This window comes from Chiloscyllium punctatum, chromosome 2 (genome assembly GCF_047496795.1).
Source record: "Chiloscyllium punctatum isolate Juve2018m chromosome 2, sChiPun1.3, whole genome shotgun sequence".
NCBI classification, from domain to species: Eukaryota; Metazoa; Chordata; class Chondrichthyes; order Orectolobiformes; family Hemiscylliidae; genus Chiloscyllium; species Chiloscyllium punctatum.
Window position 1 is genome coordinate 143,385,688 of NC_092740.1, and position 13,409 is coordinate 143,399,096.

Below are 13,409 nucleotides of genomic sequence, written 5' to 3' on the forward strand. Positions count from 1 at the left end.
GAATAGATAGAAATACTATATATAATGAGTAACAAAGAATGGAAGGTAATCATTGAGATTAGATTCCCTACAGTGTGGAAACAGGCCTTTCGGCCCAACAAGTTCACATCAACCCTTCAAAGAGCAACTCACCCCACATGTCTAACACTATGGACAGTTTAATATGGCCAATCCAACTGACCTGCACATCTTGGATTGTGGGAAGAAACCCATACAGACATGGGGAGAATATGTGAACTCTGCACAGACTGTCACCCAAGGCTGGAATCGAACCCACGCCCCTGATGCTATGAGGTTGCAGTGCTTACCACTGAGCCACCATGCCACCCTTTGAGATAGTGATGTAGAACTGAGTGTAATACTGGGAATAATGATACAGAACAGAGGGAAATACTGGGGATGATGATATAGAACAGATGGTAGTACAAGGCATCATGATATAGAATTGTAGCTAAACCTATAGATAATGATATAGAACAGAGTGTATACTGGGGATTGTTAGACTTTACGATCTACAACAGGGGGTTATCAATTGGTCATTCATGTAGGATCGAGGTATTACTGGGGATAATGTGATAGGAACATTGAAACATAGAAGCATGGAACAAGGGTAAGCCATCTGACCCATCAATTCCTCTACATCACAATTGATCCTCAATTGGAATACCATATTCCCACTCTCTTCCCATTTCTTTCTTCCTGTTTATCAAACAACAGCAAATGGTATAGGGAGACATAACAGGGCAAACTGCTTCTTCATTACCCATTTGTTCATTTATACACTGGAAAGTGAAACCAATGCACTTGTTTAACAAAAGGAATATTTAAGTATATTCAATGACTCCTCCTCTAAGGTTGTCTATGATATAGAATTCCACAAGTTCACAATCCCCAAACTGAAGAAATATCTCCTCACCTCAGTTCAATCGGCTTATCCTGAGACCGTGACCCCTTGTCCTTGACCTCCTTATCATTGGAACATTATCCTTACAACCACTCCATATAGTCCTTCCAGAATGTTATAGGTTTCTATGAGATCCCCTGGTCATTCTTCTCACCTCCAGTGATGCCAGGCCCAGCTAACCCAATCTCTCCTCATACAACAATCTGCTATTGCAAGAATCAGTCTGGTGAACCTTAGCTGCATTCTCTCCATGGCAAATGTATATTTTCTTAGGTAAAGACACTCAAGATGTGGTCTGACCAAAGCTCTGTAGAGCTAAATAAGCCTTCCTAACTCTCGTATTCAAACCCTCTTGCAATGAAGATCGACAAACCATTCGCCTTTCTAACTGCATATTGCTGCTGCTTGCTTACTTTCAATGACCAGTGTACGAAGATATCCATTCCCTTCATAAATAAACCTTACCCAATCTATTTCACTAATGCTCTGTCATTCTGCTTTTCCCACTGAAATGGGCAATGTCACATTTATCTACATTGTACTGCATCTACCATATATTTCTCCACTCATTCAAAATATCTCAATCGCTCCAAAGCCTCTTTGCATCCTCCTCACCAATCACACTCCCACTAGTTTTGTGTCATCAGCAAACTTGAAAATACTATAATTGACTCCTTTATCCATATTATTGCTACATGTTCTGAGTAACTGGGGCGCTGATCCCTGTGGTAATCCCCTTGTGACAATCTTTCACTCTGAAAGTGGTCCATTTATTCCTATTATTTGCTTCCTGCACACTAGCCAAACTTATGCCAGAATATTCCCACCAATGCCATTTCTTTGATTTTGTCCAATACCCTATTAATTGGGACTTTATCAAAAGCTTTCTGAAAGTCCAAATATACCACATCCACTGGTTCTCCCACATCTAGTTATGTCCTCCAAAAACTTCAATAGAATTCCAAAACATGATTTTCATTTCATAAATCTATGCTGGCTTTGTGAAATATCATTGGCATTTTTAAAGTGTCCTAATAATATAAGCACCTATTAGCGGGAATATTGATATACTATGGTGGATATTACTAACGATAATGATATAGAACAGGTGCGAATAGTACTGACAGTGTTTTAGGATGGGAGTATTATTGGGAGAATGATATATGACAGCATAGAAGTAGGAATATTGTTATAGAACAGAGGATATTTCTGGAGAATCATGATATAGGGCAAATATTATTATTGGGGATAATGGTATAGGGCAGGGACTATTAGTGGTGACAATATTTTAGGATGGGAGTATTGTTGGGGATTACAATATCTGATGAAGATAAATGTGGGAATATTGATATAGAACAGGGGATATTTCTGGGACTAATGTATAGGATGGGGTTATGACACAGGATGGAGGCATTATTGGCAGTAATGATATAGATATTGACATATGGTAGAATATTACTGGGAGTAATTATATAAAACAAGGGGAGCTTTATTGTACAAAGTCCATATTTGCTGGATAGGGTAATTGGATTTTAAAATGGATCATAGAACAGTGGAATCAAAACACTGAGAGCAGGGATGTGAAATTCCCATAAATGCTTTTGTTTATTGCTTGTACATTCTAAAACAAAGCTTCATGACTTTGAAGTTTGATTGACTTAGAAATTTGATTATGACTTTTCTCACTTTTTACATGCTAACTGAGCCTTGTAAACTGTAACCTATTTCTTTATTTTTCCACTATTCTGTGAAATAATGCTTAACTTTTTAACTCTTGTTACTCTTTCTACTTTGTCCCTAAGCTTTTTTGTACCTAGTACTTTGGTATCTAAGATGGCACCATGTGTGGTCATGATTTGGTGGTGCTGGTGTTGGACTGGGGTGTACAAAGTTAAAACTCACACAGCACCAGGTTATAATCCAACAGGCGGTGTGGACTTGTTGGGCTGAAGGGCCTGTTTCCACACTGTAAGTAATCTAATCTAATCTAATCTAATCTAATTAGGTTTATTTGGAAGCACTAGCTTTCAGAGCGCTGCTCCTGTGTGGTGATGTTATACATTTTTCACTGTACTCCTGTACTTCTGTACTTGAGTACTTATGACAATAAAATCTAAAATCTAATGTGGCAAACAGAGGTGCCCCTTGAAGTTTTCTTTTTAAACTACTTCAGCTCATTGCCTTATGCCTTGCATTTGATAGCCTCCGAAAGATATTCCTCTGACCAGTTTACGCCTTAAATTACTTTGCTTCCTGTTCATTCCATCTTCTCAGGTGTCACCTTACTTAGTAGTGCTTGCACTTCAAAATATCAAGATGCTGTGGGTTCAAATCCCATACCAGAGATTTGAGTTTATAATCAGAGCTGATGCAGTCTGGCTGTGCCAAAGGAGTACCCAGAAAAACTAAGATCTCCATCTGTGCTCTCACAAGGAACTACTTAAAGAACAGTAAGGAAGTTCTCCCTGAAGCTCCCAGCCCTTAAATATCTGAAGCAATGTTACCAAAGATAGATTATCTGGTCATTAGCACATAGTTGTCTATGGAATCTTGCTATCGATAGAGTGGCTGGTGCAGTTCTTACATTATAACAACTATTACCCATCATAAGCAAATGATTGACTGAAGCATTTGGGTGCCCATAAGGTCATCAAAGACTCTATAGCAATGCAAGTCTTTCTTTACATGTCAGGTCATTCTCTGAGGAGGATTTGGACAATCATTGTCAACGTCCACAAAGGGATAGAGTTAAAAATCAGCAGGAGTGACTTGCTGCAACTAACTGGTGCTGAGACTATTTCATTTTCAGGCTGGGCTTCAAGCCACATTTTGTAAAGACCAAAATGATCATCAACAGCAGGGGGGTGTAAACATTCTGGGGTATCCATTGTCAGAACTTGCACAAATATAACGAGTAAATACTATTCAGAAGCTATTCATTAAATCAAATACCACAGGAACTACTAACTGATTCCATAGAATGTAGCTGTGGCAACAACACACAATCTATCAATACTCAGCACTGAACTCACCTCTGTGGTTTGACCACTTGTCCAGAATATATCTGACAGTAAATAAGATAATAAACATGGTATATCTAATTGTGATCAGGCCCAGTGTTAATCCCTGTATCACTTTATCATTTATCATTTCCTAAATGTCAATCTGTGTATGTTTCTATATGCCTTTGCATCTATATGCCTGTGCATATCAATAACTGCTCAGTACCAGTTTCAAACTTAAAACCAATTTAGTTAAATAAAACGCAACAAAGATGATGGGGTAGGTGAGGTGTTGCAGCTATAACATGCAGGAATTGATGGATATCACTGTCACTCACAACAAACATACTTGCAGTAAGTGCCTGCAGCTTGAGAAATTGCAGCATAGAGATGATAAATTGGAGCCTGAGCTTCAGGTACTGTGACATATCAGGGAGGGTCAGTTTTACATGGACACATGGTTCCAGGAGAAGTCATACCCTTAGACTATGTACCATTGATTTTGTCTTGGTCAGAGACAGGAGGGTATAACTGCTATGATACAGGTATAGGGAGCGATACGATAACAAAACAAGAGCCTCAGCAATTATCCAGTAGGTTTGAGGTTCTAGCAGCTATATTGATGAGAGGTTGATGAACAAGCTGACTGTGCAGGGAATCATTCAGCTAGGAGAAGATATATGTAGCTGTCATAGGGGACAGGATCATTAGGGAGATATAATGTGCTTTGCATCAAAACATGAGTAACCAGTTTGTGTTGCTTGCCCATGCTAGAGTTATTGATACCTGGAAAGACAAAGACTGATTAAGGATAGTCATCATGGTTTTGTGCATGGGAAATTGTGTCTTACAAACTTGATTGAGTTTTTTGAAGAAGTATAAAGAAGATGGATGAAGGCAGAGTAATAGACATGATCTATAAAGACTTCAGTAAGGCGTTTAATAAGGTTCCACAAGGCAGACTGGTCAGCAAAGTTAGATCACATGGAATAGAGGGAGAACCAGCCATTCGGATACGGAACAGACTCAAAGGTAGGTTCGGAGGAGGTGGAGGAGGATTGCTTTTCAGACTGGAGACCAGTAACAAAAGGTGTGCCACGGGGATCAGTACTGGGTCCAATGCTTTTCATCACTTACTTAAAAGATTTGGATGTAACATCGAAGGTATAGTTATTAAGTTTGGAGATGACATCAAAATTGGAGGTGCAGTGGACAGCAAAGAAGGTTACCTCAGAGTACAACAGGACCTTGATCAGATGGGCCAATTGACCAAGGAGTGGCAGATGGAGTTGAATTATATTAAAGAGGGGTTTTGCATTTTGGAAAGCCAGATCAGAGAGCCAAATGGCCTGTACTGCACTGTAATGTTCTATGTTCTACAGAGCAGGACTTATACACCTAATGGGAAGGTCCCAAGTCCTGTTGCTGAACAAAAATATGCTGGCGTGCAGCTTCTTAGTTCCTTGAAAGTGGAGTCCCAGATAAGCAGGATAGTGAAGAAGGTATTTGGTATGTGTGGAGGAGTTGAGAGATCACGTTGCAGCTGTACAGGACATTGGTGAGGCCACTTCTGGGACACTGTAGGCAATCTGGTCTCCCTCCTATAGGAAAGATGTTGTGAAACTTGAAAGGGTTCAGAAAAGATTTACAAGGATGTTGCCAGGATTGGAGGATTTGAGCTATGGAGAGAGGCTGAATAGGGTGCAGCTATTTTCCCTGGAACATCAGAGGCTGAGGGGTGATCTTATAGAGGTTTATAATCATGAGGGTCATGAATAGGGAGAACAGCCAAGGTCTTTTCTCCAGGGTGGGGGAGTCCAAAAATAGACAGGATAGGTTTAGGGTGAGAGGAAAAGATTTAAAAGGGACATAATGGACATTTTCTTCACGCAGAGAGTGGTGCATGTACGGAAATGAGCTTCCAGTGGAACTGGTGGAGGTTGGTACAAATACAACATTTAAAAGATGTCTAGATGAGTATATGCATAGGAAGGCTTTAGAGGGATATGGGCCAAATGCTGGCAAATGGGACTAAATTAATTCAAGATATCTCTTCAGCAATGCTGAGTTGGACTGAAGGGTCTGTTGCCATGCTGTACACCTCTATGACTCTGTGACATCCTCCAGAATGATGTTGGAAGAGGGGTGTTCAATTATTGTATTATATGTCAATACCAATGACATAGATAGAATAGAAAGAGGTCTGCCTAGGCAATATGAGCCAGCTTGGAGACTAAATTACCAAGCGGAAGCACAAAGGTCATCATCTCTGGATTATTACAGGTGAAGAAGAAGACAATTTAACTCAAAGAGTCTTTGGAATCCTTATTTCTAAGTGTTGAGGATGCCCCATACTTGAATATATTTAGGGCTGAGATAAATAGGATTCTGATCTCAGCAAATTGAGGGAAATGTAGAACAGATAGGAGCTGAAGCCCAATACAGGCCTGGTCATATTGATTGGTGGAGTAGTTAGGCAGGCCATATGGTCTTCTCCTGCTCCTGTCTCTCATGTTCTTAAGTTAATGATACACACTTTACCTTTTACAGACTAATGCTAACTCACTTTGATCACTCCATGCCTTTCCAAATTAAAGTTTCTTGTGTTGCCAGTATTGGTATTCAATAATGTTCCCATCATCAACATTAGGCTGAGTGACATTGTTTTCCTGGTTTACCCCTCTGCCTTCCTTGGCATATTAACAACTTTGCAATCCTTTAGCTCCTGAATCCAATGAGGATTGAATGATTGTGACCAATGCTTCTGCTGGTTCTAACTTTCCTTCGATCAGCAAACCAGGTATTGTTTTAGTTAGTGATTTACAAACTTACAACAAAGCAAATCCTTTTTGTACTTCCTCTCTATCTCCATCCTGTCCATAACTTCCCTCTCACTTTTAATGTAATCTTCATATCATTCACTTTCTTTAAGAAGATAGATGCAAAATACTGATTTAATACTTTTGTCTTTCTGTTTCTCTTTGAAGATTTAATGTTTTGTCCTTAAAATTACCAGTTTTTTTTCCCAAGCCAGCCATAAAACATATGTAAAAATGTATAAAATATGTTAGTGATCAATTTAATGTTCTCTGCCAATTTCCTCCTGTAACCTCTCTTTGTGTTTGTTTATATCACGTATATGTGAATGCACAGAATATCCTCTCATATTAACTTCTTCAATTCCCTCCTGTACTGCCCATAATTATCCGGAAATTTGTTCTTCGTGATTTTCATTAGCTTTCTTTTTTGTTTTATTTTAGCTTTTTTTTTGTTTTTGAGGGCACATTAACTTTGAATATTTTTTTCCCTTTACCCTTCTAAAAAATATATTTCTTTTTTTTAGATTAGATTCCTTACAGTGCAGAAATAGGCCCTTCGCCCCAACCAGTCCTCCGCAGAGTAACCCAGCCAGACCCATTTCCCTTTGACTAATACACCTAACACTACGGGTAATTTAGAATGGCCAATTCACCTTACTTGCACATCTTTGGACTGTGGGAGGAAACCAGAGCACCCGGAGGGTGCCCATGCAGACACAGGGAGAATGTGCAAACTCCACACAGATAGTCACCCAAGGCTGGAATCAAACCTGGGACCCTGGTGTTGTGAGGCAGCAGTACTAACCACTGAGCCACCGTGCCACCCCATTTATACCTTAAAGGAAGACTGTGTTAGGATTTAATAGCATGTTGCCAAGATTGGAAAACTAGGAAAGACTTGATATAACATAGGAGATTGAGGGACGATTTCATCAGTTCTAGTGAAAAATCATGAAACATTAACATCTTGTTTGCTCTGAGTATTTTGATCATTTGTTTTTATATTGAATTTCCAACATGGACAGTACATTGCTACTGCTTAATGTGAGCCTTTCAACATGATAATTTGTACTGGACTTTGGAAAATTTGCCAATTGTTTTCCCAGTATAGAGGTTGTCTGTAAATACTCAGTATACCTCTTTCTCCCTTTCAAACAATTATATAATGTTCGCTGTACTTTAGGACAACATCTGTTGTCATAAAATATTGTAAATGATGATCACAGTCATCTCCTTTGTGCCTTTCTTAGGAGTCTTTGAAACATTTCACCCAGACAGGAGATGTATTTTCTAAATGTTATATCATTCAATATTCCACACTCCTCCTCCTCAGCTGTAATGTCTGCATTGTTTTTCTGTTTTCTGAAGAATGACATAAAGCACTTATTGAGAACTATATTTACATTTTGGCCTCCACATACAGGTCCCAATGGTCCTTAATTGGCCATATTCTTTCCTTAGTTACTCTTCTGTTCTTCATGTATTTACAAAAATATTTTGGGCTTTCCCTCATTTTACTTGTCAATATTTCTTCATGTCTTATCTTTGCTTTCCTAATTTCCTTTCCTTTTATCCCTGTAGTCTACTCTCATTTAGGTTTTCAGTCGCATTTAGCTCTCGTTACCTGAGAGATTCATTTTCTCACCTTATTCTATTCAATTTTATCTTTGTTATCCAGGGAGGTCCACACTTTTGTTTGTTGAAACATCTGTATTTCATCCTTTAATACCTTACATTGGGCTATCCCTGATTTAACTTCAATTTGTTGTTTCAGTCTATCTTTACCAAATCAGACCCTGGTTTAAGAAAATTGAGTTTTGTCGGATTTAATTTTTATTTACTCTCTTTTACTGTCTTTGTCCTTTTTCATAACTGTCTACATTCTGGGCATTACCATTGACCAGATACTGGCATGAATCAGCTATGTAAATACTATGACTACAAAAGCAGGCTAGGAATTTTGTGGCAAGTAACATACTTCCTGACTCCACTATGGCACACATCAGGAGTGTGATAGAATGCTATCCACTTGTCTAACGGGTGTAAATCCAACAACCTTCAAGAAGCATGGAACCATCCAGGACAAAGCTTTGTGCTCGATTGGTGCCCATCTACCATATGAAACATTTTGTCCCTCCAGTTTCCAGTCGCAGCAGTGAGTACAATTTTACAAGATGCGCTGTGGCAACTCAACCAGCCTTAGATTAGAAACTGTTAGTTTGCTCTCTCTCCATGAATGCTGCCTGACCTGCTGTGATCTCCAGCATTTGTTGCTTTCGGGACAAATTGTAATTCCATTTATGTTACACACCTCTGAACATTTTCCAATAAATTCGCTTCTTTTTGCTTCTTGCCTTTTGAAGCTTCACTAACAAAAGCAGGCAACAATTTAACAGCTTGTACTGGTGCTCAAGCAGATTTAATGCAGGAACTATACCATTTATTTTCTCCACTTGGAAATGCAGCACCATTCTTTAAGCAATACTGCCACAAACCCCTCACCTTTTCCCTTCTCTAGAACAGTTATTGATGTAACCAAGAGGCAGAGCGGGGTCCTGTGGGTCTGTATGTGGCTGAGTGTATGTATCTCTGTGTTATATCTGACTGTGCACAAGGTTGTGTGTGTGTGTGTATCACTGTGTTTATACCTGGCTGTGTGTAAGGTCCTATGTGTGTGCATCTTTGTGTTTATATGTGACTGTGTAAGGTCTTGGGTGTGTGTTTCTCTGTGTTTATATCTCTCTCTGTGTAAGGACCTGGGTGTGTGTATCTCTGTGTTTATATATGACTGTGTGTAGGGTCCTGTGTGTGTATCTCTGTACTTATATCTGACTGTGTGTAAGGTCCTCTGTGTGTGTATCTCTGTGTTTATATCTGACTGTGTGTAAGGTCCTCTGTGTTTATATCTGACTGTGTGTAAGGTCCTGGGTGTGTGTATCTCTGTACTTATACCTGACTGTGTGTAAGGTCCTGGGTGTGTGTATCTCTGTGTTTATATCTGACTGTGTGTAAGGTCCTATGTGTGTGCATCTTTGTGTTTATATCTGACTGTGTAAGGTCTTGAGTGTGTGTTTCTCTGTGTTTATATCTGTGTGTGTGTAAGGACCTGGGTGTGTGTATCTCTGTGCTTATATCTGACTGTGTGGAAGGCCGTGTGTGTATCTCTTTGTTAATACCTGACTTTGTGTAAGATCTTGGGTGTGTGTATCTCTGTGTTTATATCTGACTGTGTGTAGGGTCCTGTGTGTGTGCATCTCTGTGTTTATATCTGACTGTGTGTAAGGCCGTGTGTGTGTATCTCTGTGTTTATATTATATCTGACTGTGTGTAAGGCCATGTGTGTGTATCTCTGCGTTTATATCTGACTGTGCATAAGGTCTTGGGTGTGTGTATCTCTGTGTTTATACCTGACTGTGTGTAAGCTCCTGGCTGTGTGTATCTCTGTGTTTATATCTGACTGTGTGTAGGGTCCTGTGTGTGTATCTCTGTACTTATAGCTGACTGTGTGTAAGGTCCTGGCTGTGTGTATCTCTGTGTTTATATCTGACTGTGTGTAGGGTCCTGTGTGTGTATCTCTGTACTTATACCTGACTGTGTGTAAGGTCCTGGGTGTGTGTATCTCTGTACTTATACCTGACTGTGTGTAAGGTCCTGGGTGTGTGTATCTCTGTGTTTATATCTAACTGTGTGTAAGGTCCTATGTGTGTGCATCTTTGTGTTTATATCTGACTGTGTAAGGTCTTGAGTGTGTGTTTCTCTGTGTTTATATCTGTGTGTGTGTAAGGACCTGGGTGTGTGTATCTCTGTGCTTATATCTGACTGTGTGGAAGGCCGTGTGTGTATCTCTTTGTTAATACCTGACTTTGTGTAAGGTCTTGGGTGTGTGTATCTCTGTGTTTATACCTGACTGTGTGTAGGGTCCTGTGTGTGTACCTCTGTACTTATCCTCTGTGTTTATATCTGACTGTGTGTAGGGTCCTGTGTGTGTGCATCTCTGTGTTTATATCTGACTGTGTGTAAGGCCGTGTGTGTGTATCTCTGTGTTTATATTATATCTGACTGTGTGTAAGGCCATGTGTGTGTATCTCTGCGTTTATATCTGACTGTGCATAAGGTCTTGGGTGTGTGTATCTCTGTGTTTATACCTGACTGTGTGTAAGCTCCTGGCTGTGTGTATCTCTGTGTTTATATCTGACTGTGTGTAGGGTCCTGTGTGTGTATCTCTGTACTTATACCTGACTGTGTGTAAGGTCCTGGGTGTGTGTATCTCTGTGTTTATACCTGACTGTGTGAAAGGTCCTGGGTGTGTGTATCTCTGCGTTTATATCTGACTGTGTGTAAGGTCCTGTGTGTGTATATTTCTGTGTTTATATCTGACTGTGTGTAAGGTATTGGGTGTGTGTATCTCTGTGTTTATATCTGACTGTGTGTAAGGTCTTGTGTGTGTATCTCTGTGTTTATATCTGACTGTGTGTAAGGTCCTGTGTGTGTATATTTCTGTGTTTATATCTGACTGTGTGTAAGGTATTGGGTGTGTGTATCTCTGTGTTTATATCTGACTGTGTGTAAGGTCCTGTGTGTGTATCTCTGTATTTATATCTGACTGTGTGTAAGGTCCTGTGTGTGTATATTTCTGTGTTTATATCTAACTGTGTGTAAGGTCATGTGTGTGTGTATCTGTGTTTATACCTGACTGTGTGTAAGCTCCTGGCTGTGTGTATCTCTGTGTTTATATCTGACTGTGTGTAGGGTCCTGTGTATGTATCTCTGTACTTATACCTGACTGTGTGTAAGGTCCTGGGTGTGTGTATCTCTGTGTTTATACCTGACTGTGTGAAAGTTCCTGGGTGTGTGTATCTCTGTGTTTATATCTGACTGTGTAAGGTCCTGGGTGTGTGTATCTCTGTGTTTATATCTGACTGTGTGTAAGGTCCTGTGTGTGTATATTTCTGTGTTTATATCTAACTGTGTGTAAGGTCATGTGTGTGTGTATCTCTGTTTATACCTGACTGTGTGTAAGCTCCTGGCTGTGTGTATCTCTGTGTTTATATCTGACTGTGTGTAGGGTCCTGTGTGTGTATCTCTGTACTTATACCTGACTGTGTGTAAGGTCCTGGGTGTGTGTATCTCTGTGTTTATACCTGACTGTGTGAAAGGTCCTGGGTGTGTGTATCTCTGTGTTTATATCTGACTGTGTGTAAGGTCCTGGGTGTGTGTATCTCTGTGTTTATATCTGACTGTGTGTAAGGTCCTGTGTGTGTATCTCTGTATTTATATCTGACTGTGTGTAAGGTCCTGTGTGTGTATATTTCTGTGTTAATATCTAACTGTGTGTAAGGTCATGTGTGTGTGTATCTGTGTTTATACCTGACTGTGTGTAAGCTCCTGGCTGTGTGTATCTCTGTGTTTATATCTGACTGTGTGTAGGGTCCTGTGTGTGTATCTCTGTACTTATACCTGACTGTGTGTAAAGTCCTGGGTGTGTGTATCTCTGTGTTTATATCTGACTGTGTGTAATGTCCTGGGTGTGTGTATCTCTGTGTTTATATCTGACTGTGTGTAAGGTCCTGGGTGTGTGTATCTCTGTGTTTATATCTGACTGTGTGTAAGGTCCTGTGTGTGTATATTTCTGTGTTTATATCTAACTGTGTGTAAGGTCATGTGTGTGTGTATCTCTGTTTATACCTGACTGTGTGTAAGCTCCTGGCTGTGTGTATCTCTGTGTTTATATCTGACTGTGTGTAGGGTCCTGTGTGTGCATCTCTGTACTTATACCTGACTGTGTGTAAGGTCCTGGGTGTGTGTATCTCTGTGTTTATACCTGACTGTGTGAAAGGTCCTGGGTGTGTGTATCTCTGTGTTTATATCTGACTGTGTGTAAGGTCCTGGGTGTGTGTATCTCTGTGTTTATATCTGACTGTGTGTAAGGTCCTGTGTGTGTATATTTCTGTGTTTATATCTGACTGTGTGTAAGGTATTGGGTGTGTGTATCTCTGTGTTTATATCTGACTGTGTGTAAGGTCCTGTGTGTGTATCTCTGTGTTTATATCTGACTGTGTGTAAGGTCCTGTGTGTGTATATTTCTGTGTTTATATCTGACTGTGTGTAAGGTATTGGGTGTGTGTATATCTGTGTTTATATCTGACTGTGTGTAAGGTCCTGTGTGTGTATATTTCTGTGTTTATATCTGACTGTGTGTAAGGTATTGGGTGTGTGTATCTCTGTGTTTATATCTGACTGTGTGTAAGGTCCTGTGTGTGTATCTCTGTATTTATATCTGACTGTGTGTAAGGTCCTGTGTGTGTATCTCTGTGTTTATACCTGACTGTGTGTAAGGTCCTGGGTGTGTGTATCTCTGTGTTTATACCTGACTGTGTGAAAGGTCCTGGGTGTGTGTATCTCTGTGTTTATATCTGACTGTGTGTGAGGTCCTGTGTGTGTATATTTCTGTGTTTATATCTGACTGTGTGTAAGGTCCTGGCTGTGTGTATCTCTGTGTTTATACCTGACTGTGTGTAAGGTCCTAGCTGTTTGTATCTCTTTGTTTATACCTGACTGTGTGTAAGGTCCTGGCTGTGTGTATCTCTGTGTTTATACCTGACTGTGTGTAAGGTCCTGGCTGTGTGTATCTCTGTGTTTATATCTGTGTGTGTGTAAGGTCCTGGCTGTGTGTATCTCTGTGTT